Genomic DNA, 22,617 nt, shown 5'->3' with positions numbered 1-22,617 from the left:
TGTCTCCAAGTTCTCTCTCTGCATTGAAGTCTATCTAATTTTGATATAACCCTTTCCCTCTCTCAGAATTTCAGTAGACACAGTTCTGTGGTCATCTTTGTCTCTGAACAAAGTGTATTCTTTTAGTATTAGTCCTTAAGTCTTATTGATTATCTTGTCAAATCCCCTGATTTTTCCCTATATACTGTACATAAGCATATATAAGTAAGAAGTCTAATATTTTATTTCCTTTTTTGTCTTTCTTTGGATCGTATTCTGAATAATCCTAACCCCCTCCCACTCTGTCAATCTTGATACCCTTATTCAAATGTCTCTTTTTATGCTTATCTATCGTTTGTCAGTCACACTATCTCTTGCCCTTGATCTGTGTTTAAAGCCTTTCTTACTGGAATCATAGAATCATAGAATGGTGTGGGTTGGAAGGGACCTTTAGAGGTCATCTAGTCCAACCCCCCTGCAGTGAGCAGGGTCATCTTCAGCCAGATCAGGTTGCTCAGAGCCCTGAACAACCTGACCTTGAATGTTTCCAGGGATGGGACATCAACCACCTCTCTGGGCAACCTGTTCCAGTGTTTCACCACCCTCACTGTAAAACATTTTTTCTTTATATCCAGTCTAAACCTACCCTCCTTTAGTTTAAAACCAAGTACATCTTCTTACAGAAAATAGGCTATTTTCCATGTTCAGGGGTATTTTTTCCATGTACAAGAGTATGTGGAACATCATCTCAGTGGTCAAGGGAGCCAAAGCTGTCCTGGTGTTCTGGAATATGCATATTTCTCCAGAATACCTAGATCCTAATCATTTGTAATCTTCAACTAGGAAAATGAACATGTATACCATATGAGTCTTCTGCCTTCCCAGACTGCTACTCACTTTTGATGAGTTTGAGATTGTTCCTGAAAGCAACTGCATGATACAAATAGAAGGGCTTATGATGTTGTGATCACTGTGAGAGAAGAACTTCATCCACTTTATAGTAATTTGTAAGAGCTGAGATCTTTGGAAGCAGCACACTCTAGAATGTCAGCTGCAGTAGACATGACGCCTTCAGGAGGAAATTACCAACCTGTTCTGTTTTTTTTTCCCATTCTCTTAGGAATGGAGGCTGTGACTCTTTCAGGTCTGAGTGTCTTTTCTTCCTCTTCCAATGACATTTGACTGTCACTTGATGCTAGGACACTGTCCTATTCTTGAACTTGATAGTGAAACAGCATCAATTTCCGGCTGAGACCAGCTTCTCCCTAACAGAATGGTCATTTCATTGCTGGGGCTGTTATGGCCCCTGACCTGCTTAGCTTCCATGAGTTCTGCTCACTGCTGCCACGACATGAGTGATCTCTGCATTTTGACAGACAAGCAAGATATAACAAGATAACAAGAGTGAATGAATGGCACAGCTGTGTGGTTTTGTTTTTCCCTAGAATTTTAATAAAAAAGGAAATCCAGAAAGACAAAAGCTCCAACAGTGAAAGAACCAGCTAACACCCCTCCCAACAAACACATCCAAATTTCTGCGTATTTATTCCAATTGCTATTGAAAACCAAACGACCAGCCTGTCAGCTTATTTAATCTCTTCCAGAAGATAAAATAGCAGTTTTAGGAGTGGTCAGGTGCTCTCCAGTTCAATTCAGTTGTTGGCCTATAAGACTGCTACAATGCTGACACAGCAGAGGAAGACAGTAAATTGTGGGAAACTCAGCCAGTTAGAGAGGCTGAGTGCTTTCAGGAACTAAGGGGCAGGCTCCTAAAGTGCTTTGTACCTTTATTGCCATTGCTGGGAATTAACATCGTTGAGGATTTGACCTTCGTGACTCAAACTGTTATGTGCTCTAGATGATACTGGGCTCAGTGGTCGGCAGAATTTGATCACTGAGGCTTCTAAGTCCAGTGGACTGCATCAAACTCAGATTTGGAAAATCTGGGAAACAGTGAGAACTGGAGCATAAATGAGTAAATGAAATGTAACTCAATAATGTGATAATTCAAAACTTAATATTTGCATGCCTTTGTGAAAATTTTGGTGAGGCTTTAAACCCGAACTTTGTGTTTCTTTGTACTTTCTGCATACTTACGGGCTTGGGTTAAAGAAACAAAAGTACTGGTTCCTTTTCCAGTTGTGGCTATTAGAACACCAACTGTAGAAAATGAATTCCAGCAGAATTTCAGTCTGTCTTCTAAATAATGCAAAATACCAGCTGTATGTTGTGCAATATTCTTCATCAGCTGTGGAATTGATTTTGCCTTTGAGTATTTTTCTTCCATGAACTCTTCTCCTCAGAAATAGTCACAAATCAGTACATATGCAGAATAAGTCATTAAAGGAGCTGTGAAAAAGCAAAAAACCATGAATTCTGAAGATGAATGCACTCACACCAATTACATTTAACAATACATGAAGAGCCTAATAAAATCTTTTTCACATTCTAACTTACTCTGTGATAACATAGGTAAATTAAAGAGCTGGAGCGAGTGAATTGCAATATAACAGAGAGTCTTCTTTCAGTCTAATGATTTTCTGAGGTTCAAAATGACTATTTGTTTATTTGCTTTTAATAATTCTTTTTTTTTTTTTCCTTTACTGATTGTGTGGCTTTTGAGTGAAGCTAAAAGAAGCCATGTAAAATGGCTTATTGAAAATCTGTATAATTATGACATTTTGAGCCCAATTTTTGTGATGTGCACAAACCAGTCCAAAGTTTGGATGGTCATTTAAGGTCTAATTTAATACCCAATATAATTAAATCATTGTAAGCACATCAACATTTCTGTATAAGAGAAAGGTAACTTTTAGTATTTGTTGCAGCAATAGTTACTATGTTGGTTGGTATGCAAACAAGATAACCTGTTTTTTTGCTACCAGAGATATTATCTTTCTCTCTCTCATTTAATCAGGCATAAAATATATATATTTTATTCATTTTTCAAATTAATCATATATATTATAATTTAAAGACTGGGGTTGTAGCTATAAAATCAGATGTTATCAAGTTATCAGTATTGGTATATATCATTTGCCTTTTCACATCAGTCTTCAGGATGTAGGAGTTAGGAATACTTCTGCACTACTAAAATGACAAGATCATAGCAAAGTAAATGAGACTATGTGTTTATTAAAAGAGGGCACACTTTAAAACAGTTACAGTACATAATGAATTTACTAGGAAAAGACAAAGTGCAATAATCTGCTTTCCATTTTTTCACATATCCAAGACAATTTTGAATGAAAATTAAGTAGTTACTGTATGTGATCTTGGCATTTGCATGGGTTTATGCTTAAAAGCTGAACAGTAACATCTTCAAAACACAGCCTGTAATTTAAAAAGTATTACTACTGAGGTAATTTGAATCATGCCTTTCCCACAAAAGAATTTTCTAAGCTCTTGAGGGTAAAATTAAATTTCTAGCTACTATTTCATTTGCATTTCCATACTCCAACGGTTTCCTTAATTGGATTATTCCTAAAATAAAAAAGGCAATCATATTTTATTTAAACAATGGGAAGTAGAAAAACCTGTCAAGGAATGATCTACTGTAGAAAGCCTACAGTAGCAAACTGAAAAAAAAACAAACCAACCCACTCAAACTTAAAATTCCAGTTTTCCAAGACTATTCTTTCCAGATATATGCTGTCTGTTTAGTGGGATTTGCTTCAGAAGATGTTTACGCTGTAATAAGGTTACTTTGGAGCAGGGTTTCTCAAAGTGTTCAGTCCTTTGAGGGCTCTTCCAAGTACATGCCATAACAAATAGGAATGTTTGACAATGGGTGGACAGAAAACCATATCAGGGAATTTCGATGTGTGGGCCTCTGGGGCCCATTGCACAGCTAAGTCTAGCTAGTTTCTTCCATTCCATTTGTTCTGCTGCTTATCACAACCATCCTACAGTTCTGGACACTCAAGTAGCTCAAGTACAGACAATCTTAAGAGCTGGTTTCTCTTTGCCATATGTTCGCTGATTTCTGATATGACATTAAGTCTTTTGGCTCATTTAATTTCCTTGTGCAGACCTTAATTACAATCTCCGTCAAGCTCGTTGATTAGACCTATTTTGTGGGTCTTTTATAATAAGCAAGTGACTTTTTTGAACTATACATTATTTTCCTAATGAAAACATTTTAAAAAAAATTAGTTTGGTTAAAAGTAAGAAGGGAAAGAAAACAAAAAAGAAGCTAAGTGTTGCAATGATGGGGATATCACAGCACTTAATCTTAGCACCTAACAGGCTTTGAGGTTAGCCTCTCCATATAACGAGTGAAGGGCAAAATATTCAACTGTATCTGGACCATTCCAGAAATATCTACCTAGTCTGACCTTAAAAATCCCTCAATGATGGAAATTATAAACTCCTTAGCTAACCTATTCTAACTAGTAGTGTTGCCATAATGGTGGCATAATAGCTATGTTTTAGCTCTCGAGTTTTCAAATTCTGAGGACCATTATCATTGAAATATGTTTGGAAAGAAATTTAGCTGAGTAAGAAGCTTGATTTCTTCCTTTTGTTCGTGAATTCTGCATGTTAAAACGCATCCATATTAAATCATTCAGTGAGCTCACTCTGACCAAGGTGTATTCTGAGGAGCTTTGACTGGTGTGCGTCTGAAAGTTGCATCTCCATGTTATTAAAAAAGCATATAGACTTATATATAAGAAGAATATAGACTTATATGGACTACTCATTTGAGAAAGGAGCACCTCACTGACTGTAGTAGCACATGTTTAATGTCGAGTTTGGGAATAACAAGCATAAAGAGACTCATTTTGTTCCAGAGGTTTAATATTGATTTCCATTCTTAGCACAAACATAAGGACTACAGGAAGATGTTACATTTTGCTCTTGGTCTTCCCTCAGCACTTCAATCTCTTATATGGTATTTTTACAATTAATACTGTAGTACCAGACAATCACTGATGTAGGAGGCACTCATTAAGGACTGAATTCTGTCCAGCTTCTCTCTGTCATAAACATATTTACTTAATGTTATATCTTACATGATGGAAGTTCCAACACTACAGTAGTCATGACAGAAATGGCCAGCATTTCTGCCACTGTGCAGCATCACCCCATCAGTTCTACCCTGGGATTACACCCAGTAGAAACACAACTATGCTGGCGATTCACAGAACTGATTGTAAGATGCACGGTGGGGTGGAGGATCAGAGAAGGAAACCTTGTGAATACGCAGGATGTGCATGCTACAACAGGGGAAAGTGATCTGATGGGTAGTCATATGAGATTCAAAAAGAATGAATAAAATATAACTGATGTAGATTATAAATTTCAGCTGTGTTTATAACTACTAAGATATGTTTATATTAGGAAATATGTTCCTCCATGGGAGGTGGAAGATGAAAATAATCTGACATTAAATTATCCGGAGTTCTTGAGATCAACAGGGACTGTGGGATTCCTTAACCCTTTGATATGAAGCCAATCAGATGTTACACCGCACTCAACCACCCCTGAGGTGAGATCAGTGATTTCGTCTTTATTTGCTATAATTTCCTTTTTGTTAAACTAAACAGACTGGGTTCTTTCAGTCTCTCTGTGGAACATTTTCACCAGCCCTAGAATAATTTTTCTTACTTTTTTAAACACAATTTTCTTTGAGTTTTGAAAGTAAGGACAACTGAAAAAAAAACTAATATACATTTCAGAAATGGTTAGAGGGAAATCAAGTTGCTATTTCACATTAGTGGTAGTGTGTCAGTACTAGTAGTTCTGCAAGACGCTGGTCTGATGACTATGCCATTTTTGGAGAGAACAAGCTGAAATTTCTGTTCTGTTCTTTCAATAACCAGTCAAATCTCTGAAAACTAGGTAAGGATTTGCTAAAAGCGAAGAGGTGGTGGGAGAGAAGGGCTTACTGATAGTGGTCCTCTCATAACGGTAAACATATATGCCCCTGCAGCATGTGCATACTATGTGGGATGTGCTGTCCAACTGCAGCTAACCCCGGTTAGTTCTGGACAAGAGAGAAACCGAAAAGCTAGGTCTTCAAATCTACGCTTGAATGTCAAGGGTCAGATAATTAGAGCTACACAAATTATTTTTTTGTTCAGTTTCCTGAGTAAAATAATGAAAATTAAGTGGTGTCATCACCCTTTTTAATGTCTTTCTAATTCCAGTGCGAAACTCATTTCTGCATTTTCAAATAATGAGAATCAAAAGTTCCCAGCAAGACTGTATTTCAAAATTGGTTTATTGATTTTAGTGCCCAAATCTAAGACCAGCTTTAAGTTTGTTTCTTGAAAACTTTCTCATTTGCAGCTGTGTCTAAAGCTTCTTGTGGAAAAGTTATTTTGGTTTTTCTCAGGGAATGATAATAGATCAATGAAAAACAATATAGAAATTATTATTTTAAAGAAAAAAGGTCAATAATACTTTTTCCATATCAAGACTGATAATTTTATGATACTGAATTACCATGCGATGTCATCCCTGCATACTTTCATAAATAATGCCGCTTGAAATATTCTTGATGTTAATCAAAACACTTGTCTTGTTCATATCTCTCTGGGAAATGAAATCTTAGCAGGAAGTATTCATGATTGGAAATAGCTTTAAATTTTCACCATACCTCTTTTTATTCCCCTTTTATTTGCCTCTCATTTCTTCCTGTCCATCTCAACACATACACACAAAAAAGGAATTGTACTGAATTTTGTGATGCAAAGACAGAATCACAAACAAACTGGATTAGACAAGTTCCATATATAATTAAAAAAGACACAGCTATGGTTGCAAAATAAATACCTGTATTCACATGTGTTTTACCCAAGCAAAATATGAATACAAGGCATGACAGACCCGGTGAAATAATTAAGGAGACACATAGGGCACTGATGAGCCTGATGTTCAACTAGTGTTTCAGAAAGAAGGAACCGAGATATAACAGATCAGATCAGCTTATTTAAATACCACTCACAGTAATTAGCAGTTGACATTATTTGCTCAGAGATACAGTGGCTGCCAGCCACAGTACAATGAAAAAATTTGTGTAAACCTCCAGGGAAGTAACATATTGTCAAAAAGGAAAAAGGGCATATACATATCATTAATTCTTTCTCATGGAAAGAAGGCAATAACATTGAATTCCTACATCTCCTAAAACAAAAAACATAATAAAGAAAATATTCTGGATTTTTTTTTACTCTTAACTGACATGACTTCTCTTCACTGTCTGAAATACTGTTTTATTACATTTATATGGGAACCACCCCTACATAGTTTTTAGTAAAGAAAATGTTGACTTTCCTTTTCCTGTCTTTTGTTATCTTTGCACCCTTCAGAGCTGTAATCTCATTAGTGATTTCTTATGGAATTATTTTACATCATTGCTCAGCAAAACAGCATGCACAGCTAAAACAACTTGTGAGGGAGATAAGAAAATCCTAACTTGCTTGATGCAAGAAGTTGTTGACTTAATGTGGTGTCCTACTCTTGACTTTTTTTTAATTCTGTGCCACCAATGCCTCACAACCAAATGACACTTCCCTATTTGTACAAAACAAGAGTGCATGTTGATCAGATGGCCAGCATGCTAAAGTAAGAAAAAAATTACTTCTATCATTAATCCCTGATTTAGTTTTTCCTTTTAAAATATATCTTTCTCCAGTCAACATTCCTGTGTTCTGTAGCAGAAAAGTTAATACAGGAATAAAACCTTTTAGTTTAATGAAGAAATTCTATTTCTCGGCAATTTTTTTTAAACATTGCTTGGATTTCAAATATTTATGTGGGATGGAAATTCTGTTTTATGGCTGGTTCTAAAGCCCTTCATTTAACATTCATTCAGAGCAAGAGGGTAACAAGGAGTAAATGCTATCTTGTAGTTAGCAGTCCAAAGAACAACGTATTTTGAATGTAAATACAATGAAATGTGTGCAACACCTCTTTCTTAAGCTGTTTTTACAGTTCTGCCTAGCCCTCAGTGATTTGAAAAAAAAAAGACTACTCAGCATGCTGTATTTATACTGAACCTCTAGAAAAGTCATTCCTCCATTTCTTTCTAGTTCTCCACACATAAAAGTGACCATAATCAGATCTATTATATCCCAAAAAGGTAGTTACTTGTCAACTGTGACTGTGATTCTAGACTCCAGGATGTATGTACATTTTAGGTGATTTCCCCAGGTGTTCAGCAATACGTTTTTATTTTCTGAGTGAGAACTGGGATTGCAAAAGTATTCCCTGTTGAAATAAATTCAATTCATCCCCATCCTTCTGCCAAAGTATAGCAGAAATCACTTATATGGTTACTGTGTTCTCAGGTGCCATATATATAGAACAATATATGCAGCGTTGCGCCTTAAATGTGACCTTAACACTAAAAAGAAGTGCCCACTGCTCTTTCTATTAGGCAGAAAGCTACTGACAGTTGAGCTGGAGTACTGATTAGACACCGAATATGAGATTCTAAAAATCTGCTACTGAAAATAATGTATCCTTGATCCCGCCACCTTTCATCCACTGTATCTTGTACAATAAGTAGCACCACTGAAAGAATCACGCTGGGGCAAATATTTCTCAGTCTGTTTAAGTGTGGCAGAACCGAAACGTCAATAAATAGGAATGAATTATGGAACACATATTTCTTTGTTTAAAAAAAAAATATGTCAGGTTACTGTGTACTTTTGCTTACTCCATTCAGCCTCTTTCATACCGTGTATTTGTGGCTAGGGAGAAGGAGGATGGAGAGAGTGTGTGTTGTCAGAGTTTACCTAACTCTAGCGCAGACTTCAATTTTATTATTATCATAGCACTAAAGCCTTTGGCTGGAGTTTTTTAGTGTACTTTTTGTTTAAAATAATTATAAACCTTCTAATTGCCTGTATCTATCACACCAAACACTTCGCATTTTCATCATACCGTTTAACTTTGTTTCTTAGTTTTCATACAGAAGATGTGAAGATGTCTAAGCATGTCAAGAACATTACTATTTTAAAACTACTTACAAGTTCGTACTTTCATACAGGCAGGACATGCAGGGGCACTTAAAATTCTGCATGACCAATATTGAGAAGAAAACAGGACATAAGGAAATCATGATGCATTATTGCTTCTGGGTAAGTGTGTTACAAATGATCCTGGTCAACAAGTTGTGATGAAAATTAGCATCAGTCTTCTAATAGACATGTCACTTACAGCCCTAATACTTAGACAGACAAACGTCTCAGGAGAAACTAGGGAAAAATGCTTTTAGGAATTTTTCATTTGCACTGGAATGGAGCGACTACTTAACTGCTATTATTTGACCATTCTGTTTCAAATTGCCCAGACAAGCAGCCATATTATAACCTGGTGTATTATATCACCATAAAATTACTAACGTGTGTATATGCATATTCTAAACTAAATAGCAATAATAAAATAGTAGTTTTGAAAGTTATGTATTTTGGTCAGGTAAATAATATATCATCCACAATTTAACCTTGGTGCTCACAAAAGTTATCACATGGTTTGAGTTGTTTTTTCTTGTTCCCTATAAACATTTGATTTTTGCTAGCAGTTAAAACATAGGTTTTGGATCTTCTGCCATATTTTTATCAGTGTCAGTCACATGGCCTTGACCCCATTAAATCATTCACTGAACTTCAGTTTTATTATCTGTTAAATATGTCCATCAAACATACATCTTGAAAGATAGGTATAGTTTCACTGCAATTTTTAAAGCTTATTCATAATCTTGAAAGTATATACAAGTGCAAAACATTATTTTTACTTAAAAGTTTTGAAGTTAAGCATGTGTTCACTTATTAAGTCAGAAGGAACTAGCAGAACTTTGGTCTTAACTCATGTAACATAAGGTATAAGATTTCATATAGTTGCTTTTTGATTGTGCTCCTTGACTTAAACTTGACTACACTTTCCTGTGTTGCTTTGAGTCTGTTAACCTACTTTTTTGTTTTAACACCCAGGTTTTGTTTCTTATAATATTTTTGCTTTACTGGTTTAAAGCACTATTAGGTACCTATGTTTTCTCCCTGTGACTTACCTACCTACCTGGGTCACATTTTGTATATGAGAGATTCCATTTGATAAATCCCCTGGAGGTAATACAAACATAGAAAATTATAAAACACAAAATGGTTGATGGTGTGCTACCATTTAAAGGTTTTTTTGTGATGTGATGTTGAACAGAGAGACCAGACCAAGAGGACAATATGAGGTTGGTTGCAGATCTTTTTTGCATTCCATAGTGCTTTCCATTCTGACCATGCTACCTCTCAGGGTCACACAATATCTTAGAGATGCTCAGACAAAGTTTTATTTGGTTGGTTTTGTGTTTGTGGTTTTTTGTTTTTTTCTTTAAACTGAGATTAGAATGATTTCATATATTCCTTGACATGTAAATTTAAATGCCTTTGGCACCATGGATGAAATGACAAGCACGTTAAAATTTGTGTCAAAATTTCAGAATGAGTGGACCAGGATTTTGCCAAGCAGTCTAACTGTGCAGTCTAACTGTGCATAGCTCGAGGGAATCTTAAGAATTAATGAATACGAAACACCTTTTAATAAGTGAGTTATCTTTAAATATGGAAAGAAACTAGATCACAGATATCTTCAGCATTGGTCATGTAATGAAAGGGAGAAATTCTACTTCATATTGGTTTATAAAATGAATACTTTTTAAAATTGACCAGGTTATTAAAATAAGTCCTGGGATAAAATGGGTAAGGTAACAAGATACAGATCGTATGCATATTCATTATGCAATATTTCAAGGCTTGTGTAATGAATGCATTGCACAGGTACGTATGTGTGTGTATGTACCTGTGTCTACACTCTTGTATATGTCTAGCTGTTAGTCATTGGGGCTGGAGGATGAAAACAGCTGAAGATTGCTAAGTTCCTCACTTGTATAAAGATGCCCTTTCTTTAATGCAAAATGGATGTTATGCAAAGAAACCAATGCTAGTGCCAATTTCCTATAGAGTGTAAGAAAGCCCATCAATGTGTCAAAATAATTGTTTACATCTGTGGAACTAAATAACGTGAAACATCCAAAATTTATTATCTAGGTTTCAATAATACTGTGGGCAGCTGACAGATTTGTTCAAATGCTGAGCAGGAAGAGGAGGATTTGGTGCAACTTTGATGATAGACACGCTTTGCAGCACACTCCAGAAACATTCCACCTTGCAATATGATCAAAACCCTCACCCTTCCCTGAGTTGCTTACAGGCAGAAGAGTCAAGTCTTGTTCTTTATGATAACATCTCCTTTTGACAAGTGTCTGAAATGTAGAAAAGGCCAACAGGTAACAGCATGATTCTGACACATGGACAATGAAACTTTATAAATTCTGTACTGAGGACAATAAACCTTTGGGAAGAATTGGAGGGGAGGAAGGCAGTAAAAAAACTTACACAATAAAGTGATGCATTCAAAAAAGGATTTAATTTATTTTTTTATATTGCATGTTATATACAAGACAGTCTGCCTGGTTGGGACAATAAACATAAAATGTGTAACACCCACATAGATAACCTCTCCTCCACGAAAGGAATATTTCTAGCCTTCCTCACTCCCTAACCCCTCCCTGCTGCCTCTCAACACTTTAAGTGTACATCTTTCTCCTGCCACTCTTTCCTCAAAAATATTGGATTTAGCTGGACAGACTGCCACATGTACAATCTACAACACGTTGCTTTTCCATCTGATATTTGTTGTAGAAGTATTGTAGCAGTACAGAGCAGAAGGATGAAAAGCAGAACAGTCTGTGTAACCTGTGTTCACTGACATGACTTCCTAAAGACAGAAATCGCTGTCACCTTTTTAACCTTGGCAATCTTGGCCCCATCCAAGAAGTACTAAACAGGTTTTATGCCTTTGCTGACAGGGCTATTAGATTGTTTCTTCCTGCTGGTAGCATTCCTAGTGATGCTGTGTAATGACTTTTGCTCAGCAGAGGTTTAGCAGAAGGGCTGGGTGATCAGACACAATGGGTTGGGTTTCTCTGCTCTGATCTGTCCTCAAACAAATTCCACAGACACAGGCACAAAGAAATTGGAAGGACATTTCTCCCCCAAAAGGAGAAAACCGGACTTATTTTGGAAATTAAAAATCTTCACAAAATAGATACTCATATGCCAAAAGCACAATGAACATGCCAGTCTGCCAGACCCAATCCGTCTCAAGCCAGCTTGTAGGATAGGGCTTTTGCAGGAACTGGTTGAGCTGTCAGGTTCATGGAGATACTGAAAGCAATGGTAGCCGTAGCTCTCATCTCAGAGGCAGAAGTTATTCCCTTTGTATTTTCTGGAGAAAAGAATGTGTTGGATTCTCCACAGAAACTTAGGTAGCAAGGTGTTCTCCATTTACGTTTCATTTTATACAGCTTTCCTCTAAACAGGAGATTTAAATGCAAAATCTGTCATTCAAGGACATTGTGTGGATTAGCAATGCTCTCTGGAGGTTTGTGGGTTCATAAAACGGCAAATGAATGTACTCCTCTATACTAGCTTTTTTCATCTGTGAAAAATATGAAATCAACTATATTTTTTCATTAAATAAATCAGCTAACTATAATTTGTTGAAAGCTGCTAATAGACCCCAAATTCTTCATTTGACTAAATTGCTTCATGAGAACTCTAACAGGAGAAACTGGGATGCTTCAAGGAAAGAAAGGTAAGCTGTAGGTGAGCAGTGGAAGCATGGGGAACTCATATTAATGCAGTGTCCTCTGTTTATTAGGATAGTGCTAGAAAGTATGAAAAGGGAGCAGGTACAGATCGTAGGTGAAAGCAGAAGAGAAAACAAGGCTGTAGAAAACGCATTGTAGAAGAAGGCAAATAAGAAATACAGTTAAAGAAACAGCAATCTAAATCAAATGAAAAAGAATAAAAAAGCCAGTAAATTGATTAAAATACAGGATGGGAAGAGAGGAGGGGAAGAACAGAGGAAACACTGGGTGCACTATTCAGTTACTCAGCTGTTTTGGAAGCAATGATTCAATATCTTCTTTGACATAATTTTGTAACCGAACGTTGTGACAGAACAAGATAAAAGAACAAAATAAAAAAAGAACTCTAACAACCTTCCCCACTGGTAACCTTGGCAAACATCCCTGTCTTCTAACATTTCAACCTGCTTAATAAGGTACCATCACTTTTCAACCAGTTTCCTGCCCTCTACCCTTTGTTTTCTCACCTATTGAACTCACTTTATTTTCTTTTCTTGCATTTTTCCTTGCTGTAACTTTCTTAGCTCTGAGCTTTTTGCTCTAACTACCTTTGAGATTCAGTCAGCTAAGCACAGCTGTTTTCAATAATTTCAATATCAATTCACTATCAGACGACTGTTTTAACTTGCACTCATAGTATGAAGGTAATAACAAGTGTGCATTTTATTTTCTGAGCCAAAATCCAGTTTCTTCATTGCTATGATAAGCTACTCATTTTCTATTCTGATAGATCATCCACTTAGAAGTGGAATTATTTTTCTAATAAAATCACTAACAACTAGGTTCACCACCATAGATTTATAAACCAACCTCCTTTGAAAAATCTGCCAAATGTACTACAAGGTCAACTTGTATGAGCATGATTTGGAATTGTACTGTAGAATGTCAAATGTCCTTTATGAATTCTTCTCCATGGACAATCAGCCTTCACAGGGAGGAGAAAGAGGACAACAAAGAAGGAGAAAAGGTGAAAAAGATAGGGGGTGATTGAGAAGGAGGGAAGGAAGGAAGGAAGGAAGGAAGGAAGGAAGGAAGGAAGGAAGGAAGGAAGGAAGGAAGGAAGGAAGGAAGGAAGGAAGGAAGGAAGGAAGGAAGGAAGGAAGGAAGGAAGGAGGGAAGGAAGGAGGGAAGGAAGGAAGGAGGGAGGGAGGGAAGGAGGGAAGGAAGGAAGGAGGGAGGGAAGGAAGGAAGGAAGGAAGGAAGGAGGGAAGGAAGGAAGGAGGGAGGGAAGGAAGGAAGGAGGGAGGGAAGGAAGGAAGGAAGGAAGGAAGGAAGGAAGGAAGGAAGGAAGGAAGGAAGGAAGGAAGGAAGGAAGGAAGGAAGGAAGGAAGGAAGGAAGGAAGGAAGGAAGGAAGGAAGGAAGGAAGGAATTTTATATTTTATTTATGGTAATAGTATGTCAGAGCTAACAATTGTACACTGATATACCAATACAATATATTCATTATGAGTTACTAAAATAATGAGTGGAGTAAGTACCTATGCAACAGAATGTTACTGATTTACTCTCTTTTTTCCCAAACTTCCTCTGAGTGCATACATCATAAGGGAAAAAAACAAGGTTGACATCAGCAAGCAATCTTCAGTTATTACAAAGTATTCACTTGCTGGCTTATTTACTCTGAACTTTCATTTAAAATGCTACTAGTACAGGCAGTCAGGAAATTGAATTAGAATGCCAACACACTGGGGCCAGGTTCTGACACCACTGCTCCCATTGAGTAAATATACTTTATCTAATGAATTATCTTGTGGAAATTAACAGCAGTATTCACAGGGCAAATTATTTACTTAAGGTGAAGGTAATTAAAAATAGTTTCTGCATTGTTACTATTAGTTGCTTTACATTTCTCTATGTTGCTTTACATTGTTATTATTTTAAAGGCTAATTTTATTACTGTAGTTGCTTGTTGGAATATTCTGAGATGAAGGGGGGGGGGCATTTTTCCTGAAAAATGTTTCTATTTTTCATTCAGCTGTAATTATTCACTGTATATCAGAGCACCCAAATGGGAGATCTATTTTGCATTATGCTAGAAAATGGGTAAAAATAGCTAGCAAGAGAGCTTACAGAAAAAGGTTTTGACTTGGCAAGGCATTTAAGTGTATGCCTCATTTAAAATATGTAATTAGGCCCCTGGAAGCCCCAGATTTATTATAGGAACAGAGTCTGGAAAGCAACCATGGCTTTAAATTTTTGTTCTGTGCATCATGTATTTGTGGTATCCAATCGCTTTGCATACATTAGAAAATTATCAAAATATCACGGCAGATTTTATGGTCTGTGTACCAGCTGATAACTACCAACTTTCAGCATGCTTTTCATACAACCCATATGCGGGAAGAAAACACAATATAATTTAAGAGAATCATTAAAGGCAAAGATACTTCTTATATTTTATGTGGCTGAAATACCCCTTTAAACTGCTGAAGGCATTGGAGAGATTTTGGCAGGTATGAATCATACTTAGATATGGTATATTCTATGCAGAGGGGAAAAACTACTCTGGTCTTTGTATACACGTAAATTTTTTCATGTACTCAAAAGCATATATATATGTATATGTGTCCTGGTTTCAGCTGGGATAGTGTTACATTTCTTTGTAGTAGCTAGTATGGGGCTGTGTTTTGGATTTTTGCTGGAAACAGTGGTGATAATGTGGAGGTGTTCTAGTTGTTGCTAAGTAGCACTTACACTGGTCAAGGACTTTTTCAGCTTCCCATGCTCTGCCGGGTGCGCAAGAAGCTGGGAGGGGACACAACCAGGACAGCTGACCCCAACTGGCCAATGGGATATCCCACACCATATGACATCATCTCAGTATATAAAGCTGGGGGAAGAAGAAGGAAGGCGGGGACATTGGGAGTGATGGCATTTGTCTTCCCAAGTAACCGTTACGTGTGATGGAGCCCTGCTTTCCTGGAGATGGCTGAGCACCTGCCTGCCCATGGGAAGGAGTGAATGAACTCCTTGTTTTGCTTTGCTTCCGCATGCAGTTTCTGCTTTACCTATTAAACTGTCTTTATCTCAAACCATGAGTTGCCTCACTTTTACTATTCTGATTCTCTCCCCCGTCCCACCAGGGAGGAGTGAGCGAGTGGCTGTGTGGTGCTGGGTTGTTGACTGGGGCTAAACCACGACAATATGTATATAAGAATACCTATCTATAACTACCGATTTTCCAAAACTATTGCTGAATGCAATTTTCACTATGTGTGTCAGCTGATTTCAAGGTGCTTAGAACTCAGTAGGTACTGATTGAAGAAATCTTGATTATGTGGTGGGAATAATTGTCCTGGGTACACAAACCACTTCTAGAGACTAAGATCAGTCAGTCATTACTGGAGCTTTGAGGTGTGTACAGGTTATCTCATTGTATTTCATGGAACAGTTACCCCATGTTGGAAGTCTACAGTTCTTTATCGCCATTCAGAGTAAGCCCTAGATCACAAAGTCAAAACTCCAGAGCCATCCCTTGGAGCGCTGCTACCACCGGTGTACATATTTTGGCCTCCTGGTCCACAGCAGCAAAGGGTTGGGCATTTATTTCATGGGCATCCAGTGGATTAGTGGCACAAATGGCACAAAATGGCACAAATTCAGAGTTAGGAGCTCCTGCTTTTGGAAGGACCTCAGCACTTGCTTCTCCCTCCCCTCCCTCACTCCTCCCCCTCTGCCCCTGAAGGCACAGCCTGTTTCCCTGAGTGAGTCGAGATCTCCCTCACTGCTCCCAATACTCATCATCAGTAGAATATAATTTGAAGAGACAATTCAGCTCACTGTTAATATCATAACCCAGTACCCTCTTTAGGGAACCTCAAGTGCAGTCTTGCAGGCAGATTATTGAAGCCTGCCTGTGGAAAGATTTTTGGCATGGATGAGTTTTCACTCCAGCGGGTGTTGGAGGGTTTCAGATTATTCCTGTGTAAAGGAATGGATGAATTGGTGAGCAGCTTGTAACTCTCACAGCTTTAGTTTTCCCTTGGCTGTCCATGAATTCAGGAAAACAGCTGCTAGATTCCTGACAAGTGATTCACATAGTTGATATAATTTAGTTTCTCTGCCAAAAACCTCTTACTTCTAGTTTTGAATTTAATTGAATCACAGACTGAGAGTTTTAAAGTGTCTGTCATCTGCAATGGGTAGGAAGAGTGCTGTAAAAATAATTTTTCAAGACTATATAACTTCCCTTACTGGTCTATTGTCGAGGTTTAACCCCAGCTGGCAACTAAGCACCACGCAACCGCTCACTCACTCCCCCACAGTGGGATGGAGATATACACCAGGGTTTTCCCCACCGCCTTTTCCTGCTGAAGACGACTTGGATTGCCCTGAGAATACTCTGACAAAAAAAGTGCGTGGGCAAATAAATCAGTCTTCAGGCTTTCCAGCTTCCCCACAGCATTTTTTGACACAGCTGTGGAGAATGGTGGTTCATTCACAAATGTCATTTCTGCAAAGGTGTGGTATGTTCCTTTATATTTGGGAAATACTGGCCTTTTCTTCATGAGTAACAGTTCAACAGAGTTTCTGGCAAACCCTTGAACTGTTTTTTGGTTTTCTTTTTTTTTTTTTTTTTTATCTTTTGCCTTCTTGCCCAGTTTAGCAGTTTTCTAGGAACATTTAGCAACACATCTCTTGGAAGTTATTTTGCTGGACATACTGGGTGATTTGGAACAATACTGCCTCCTGGGAAGTTTATTGGCAGTGTCTCTTCCCCCCCCCCCCCCCCCCCCTTTTATATTAAATAGAATTAATTCAGGTAGCTGGCCAACTTCTTAGACTTAGTCATAATTCCAGCCTCCTGGGAACTGAAGAGAATGTTTGAAAAGTGGCTTGGATTAAAATGTTAGTTACTGTTTGGTTATTTATCCAATCACCCAAAGAAATACTAGGAATTATTTAATGGAAATGGGATTTCTGGGTATAGAAATCCTTAAAGCAGCAGAAGTGAGCTGGAGGTTAAACCTGATTACATTAATTTCAAATACAGCCACATAACAGAACAGCAGTCAACTTTTCTCTGTATGGCCAAAAGATTATGCATGCTACAGAGCTAATTCAAATAGCACCTTCTGGGCTGTGAGTGTCTCCCAGACCTTCCTAACAGTTCCTGAACTTGCAATATGACCTCTGCTCCTGAGAGAGATCCTCTGCCTGCTACTGCTCTTTGTCTCTGGGGGAGGAGGTGCAGCAAGTGCCAGAAGCTCTCAGAAAGGCAAGGACAGGCAAGGCAAAGCATCTGGCTAGCCCAGGTAAACCATCCCCCAAATGAAATCTTGACAAAGTTACTCAGCAGACCTTGGTAAATCTAAATCAGATGGACCTTTTCAATAATATGATCAATGGCACTAAAAGTAAGTTGGTTCTTCAACTTAACCAAAAATTTTATACAAACGTTCAAGACGATAAGCCTTCTCAACTGTTTTCATACTGAAGAGAAGCAGGAACTCATGCTGGTCTGAAGCAGAGCTGCTGAGGAGTAAGAAAAAGTAACACAGTTACCATCTGAGGGTCCCCTCACCTCCACTTCCCCCATCACCACCCCCGTACATGTTGTCTCCCTTCAGGATGGGAGATTTCCTGGCAGAGCACTTGGAACATATACCCTAGGAAGAAAACTTGCTTGTATTTCTGATTTGGGAAGGAAAATCTATGGGTCCAGCTTCAGTTTTATTTTGATTTTTCACCTCTCAGACCTGGAAGTGTGTTATTTTCCTGCTTGGGAAGCAATACTCACATTTCTATCTGGTGTCTTAGGATGAGAAGCTTCTCTAGGGACTGAAGGAACTGTCCAAACCACCCACATCTGCAAAGTAAAATCACTCACTGTGCTGTTCAGCTTGTTTAGGTTGCTTGTTTCAAAACTGTTGGGTCACTACAGGGAAACAAGAAAATTGCAACATGATCAAGTTGTCCTAACGGTAAACTTTTATTGTGATGTAGTAATTTCCATCAATAGTTTTAAAAAATAAAAAGGATAAAAGAAAGGTGTCAGCACCAATCTGAGAGTTATCAAAACCCAAGCATCACCACTGTCCCCTGTCAAGAGATTAATTGTAAAAAAAAGGGCAGCTATTGAGCTACCTGCCCTATTAAAACAAGAGCTGTTTAAAATGTGTAAGTATTAATCCAGATAGAGGCAGCAGCTGCAGGAATCTTTGTAGCCATTACCATGTATTTAGATGAGCAAAGAACTCAAAGCATAAACTTCTTAAAATATATATCCTTTAACTCTTGAATGTACAGAATATATTTCTCCCTGACAGACTGCAACCATAACAAAAGAAAAAATAAGAAATATTTCAAAGGAAGAAAATTAAGAGAGAGAGAGCAGGACAATGATGAATGCATATAGTTTTTTCTCCTTCTTCACTCTGTAGTATGGAGACATCTGATGCAACCCTCCAAACCAAAGCATAATTTATTTGGAACCCTGTATAGAAACTTGACTACATTTGCACATCAGTGAGGAAAAGATGACCTAATAAAAGGTCTTCACACCACTTTGTGGCATTTAACATAGGAGTGCTCTTCACCTGATTGCTTAACTTTGGTTAAGAGTATGGTTGCCCCACACTGTTATCAAAAAAGGCTGGACTCTGATGCAATTCAGCCCATCTAAAATAAACACTTCCCGTGTCAGAAGCATTAGTTAAGAGATTCAAACTGAACTAAATTAACCTGATTAATGTGCTTAATCCAGGAGCCAAGGTTTCCTATGCAGTTATTAGAAAAGAATAGACTTCCTTAGGGGAAGAGAGTTCAGATCAAGATCACCCCCCCTGCCTACAAAGACAAGGAGGAAAGGCTGTCAGGCACTTGTAGTGAATGGATTGACCATATAATGATAGTTTACTCTTTGTTTTACTTCCTCACTGGAGATAATAATTTTCAAAATGCAATACATCTATCAAATCTTTCAGAAAAATTGTGTTGTGCTACACAAACAAAATATCTCTGGAGGAGTCCCTGTGGGATCAGAAGACTGTGAACACATGAAATCCAGGTCTGATTAAGGGAGATAATGTGTTCTTCACCTCAGTATGCAAGACATTTTTACTTATGATTCCTTTGTGATTACATACTCTTATCCTTACAAAATAATGTACCAAGCTCCCTGGCAGCATCAGAAGAAGATGAATCATGTCAGCAGAGAGGATTTACTCTGCGTTCCAGTTCTATCAAAGGATGCAAAATGATAAAATCATATTATGTTGAAAGGTCAACTCTTCCTCCTTCAGGAAGGATATGTGTAAGCCAATTAAGAGGTTAAAGTCACATGTGATATAGGAAAAGAAATATACTATTTGGCTGATGTATCCACTCAAAATAATGTGAATGGTTAAACAAAGTGTTTCTCAGCAGTTGATAGACTAAAGTTCTTACACTTAAGTTATCATAAATAAAGAAATACAGTGGTGGTTGTGACCAGTAGAGTAGAAATATTGGCAAAATTCACTGACTATGGCATTTAAATATTTTTTATCCATCTGTACTCCTGATGTGAGTTAGATACATATCAAACTTAATTCAGTTGTCCAAAGGAATCACCATAAAGAGGACAAAGAGGATAACAGATGTGTCAAATATTAATTCAGCTGATTAATTAATTAAGAAATTGTTTCATCCCTGCTAAACCCAGAAGCCGTAATTCTTTACTTAACATTGGTCCAAGATCGCTATTGTAAAGCTCTGGCTGTTTGCCAGATGAAATAAAATCTAAGGATGCTTCTCTTTATAGTCCCTCAACATACCTGGTAAGTGCCTGTGAGAATTACTTCATCTGTATTCCATTACTGCAACAAGGGATCATGTTGGGTTTGTGGCTGTGCAAGATGGCTAAGAGCAAAGAGGGCTAAGCACAAGGTAGCCTGCTCATATAAGAGCAACATGTGGAGTGAGGGTTGGAGCAGACAGAGGACAGACCTTTTTCATACTAGCAGAGCAGTAGAAAGGGTGGGTTAACATGTATGTCTTAGAAGAAGGGTCAGACCCTGATTCTGCTCTGAGTGTTTGTTCTGTGGAAAACTATAGGATATCGGTATTAGAAAACTTCCTCTAGCATTAGAAATACAGTGCATTTAATTGCAGTAAAATTAACAACTCCTATCTAGTGCAAATTTCTCTGTGTTTCCTTGACTTCTGTAGAAGGGAAATACTGATTTACACCATCTAAGGTCAGAGTACAAAAAATCTCACTTATATGCATGCTGCAGATTGCTTACGCACTCTTCCTGGACAAAAAAAAATGACAGAAGACATGAGCTGCAGGGTTTAGAACACACTTTTGGTTCAAAAGTTCAAAGCTCAAGTATTATTGGGTTACCTGTGCGTTTGGGATGATTTGTGGAGAAAAAGGAGAGCAAGCAGCATGGAAACAAACAAAAAAAAAAGGCAAAAATGGCATGAAGATGCAAGACAAGGTAAACAGGTACAAGGAGACTGAAAATAGAACAGGAAAAGGGTGAAATAAAAATTCTAACAAATTCTGCCCAGCAATAATGATAGACAAGATACAAACTGCTCTTTTCTCCCCTGGGTTTAGGAGAAGATAGAGCTTCATTTGGTGGCATGTGAATGAATAGCCCTAAATAAATATAAAGGAGTTCTTAACATGTAAAAATAGGTATAGCATCACTGAGATCCTCATCCTGTGTAAATTATTTTAGCGCTACAAAAGACAACCCATTCACTAAACAAACACAGAAATACCACTCCTGAAATTACAGTATGTCACTTTCTCATTAAAAAATGGCCGTTACTTGGAAACACTGTTTAAGGTGCCAAAGCTCAAAATCTTTTTTTTGTATGTCTCGCCATCTCACTGGAAAAATTCCACATGCAAGTAAAACCCTAAGGAAAGTGTTGCTGCAGTTAGAGGACACTCTTTAATCACAATTTATCATGCACACTGATCACCAACAGCGGTGGAGAGGAAAATCTCCATAAAGAACTCTCTTGCCTCCATGAGATTAAGAAACACAAATCACACCATTTATTGTTGCAGCCTTCAGGGCCTAAACCACAGAACAAGTATTTTTCCATGGACACAGAAAAGACATACTTTGCTGCAGTGGAATTTTAGGTAATAAATACATGTACTGGATCAGCCTTCACTATACAGATCTGGTGTCCTCTACTCTTTCCTAGGCATCTGTTATGGTCAGATGTAGGACATTAGGTTACCTGAATCTTTTAGGCTACTCCAGTACTGACAGATTTACATTTTAACACCTTAGAAAGGCAATGGGGGGCATGAATGCTAATACAGTATGGGAGAACACTTAAAAATGCATTAAAACTAAGATCCTTAATGTTCACTGTTTCTCACAGATGCCAGGATTAGGCAGAAATCAAGGAAATGACCGGTCAGCAGGTTTGCAACAAAGGAGAAGAAACATATTTTCATAGGATGTATTTAATGCACCCACCATTTAAATGCTGAAGTGCTCCAAAAATTTCAGAGAAGATAAAGGCATTCATTTCCCATTGCTTTCTTATGCCAATCAAGAAAATAGCTATTCAACACACAGCTTTTTGAACAAGCTTGCAGGAGAGGAGATTCTTTTTGATTTCCTGCTATTAGTCAGGGCAGAGGTCCCGTTCTTGGCATACAATCCATTTCATGTTCCTTCCCTCTTGGTGCATGGTCAAAGAACTAGGAAATTGACAGACAAAAAGTTAAAATGGGTAATTATTCTAGAAAGAGGGCCTTAGAAAAATGGAAAGGATCTGTCCTTGTGACATCTCATTATGAGACGTACTACCACTTAGATACTGTAAAAAGTTTCACAATTTCATACAAAACGGGAAGATAATTTATGAGCACAATTAGAATCCAGAAAAAGAATGCACATTGAATTGCAACATCTTTAAAACTAGGTTTTGTGCCAGAAAATAACACACTTTCCATTTAACT

This window comes from Phalacrocorax aristotelis, chromosome 2, assembly GCF_949628215.1.
Source record: "Phalacrocorax aristotelis chromosome 2, bGulAri2.1, whole genome shotgun sequence".
Taxonomy (NCBI): Eukaryota; Metazoa; Chordata; class Aves; order Suliformes; family Phalacrocoracidae; genus Phalacrocorax; species Phalacrocorax aristotelis.
Note: the sequence above shows the minus strand (reverse complement) of the source record.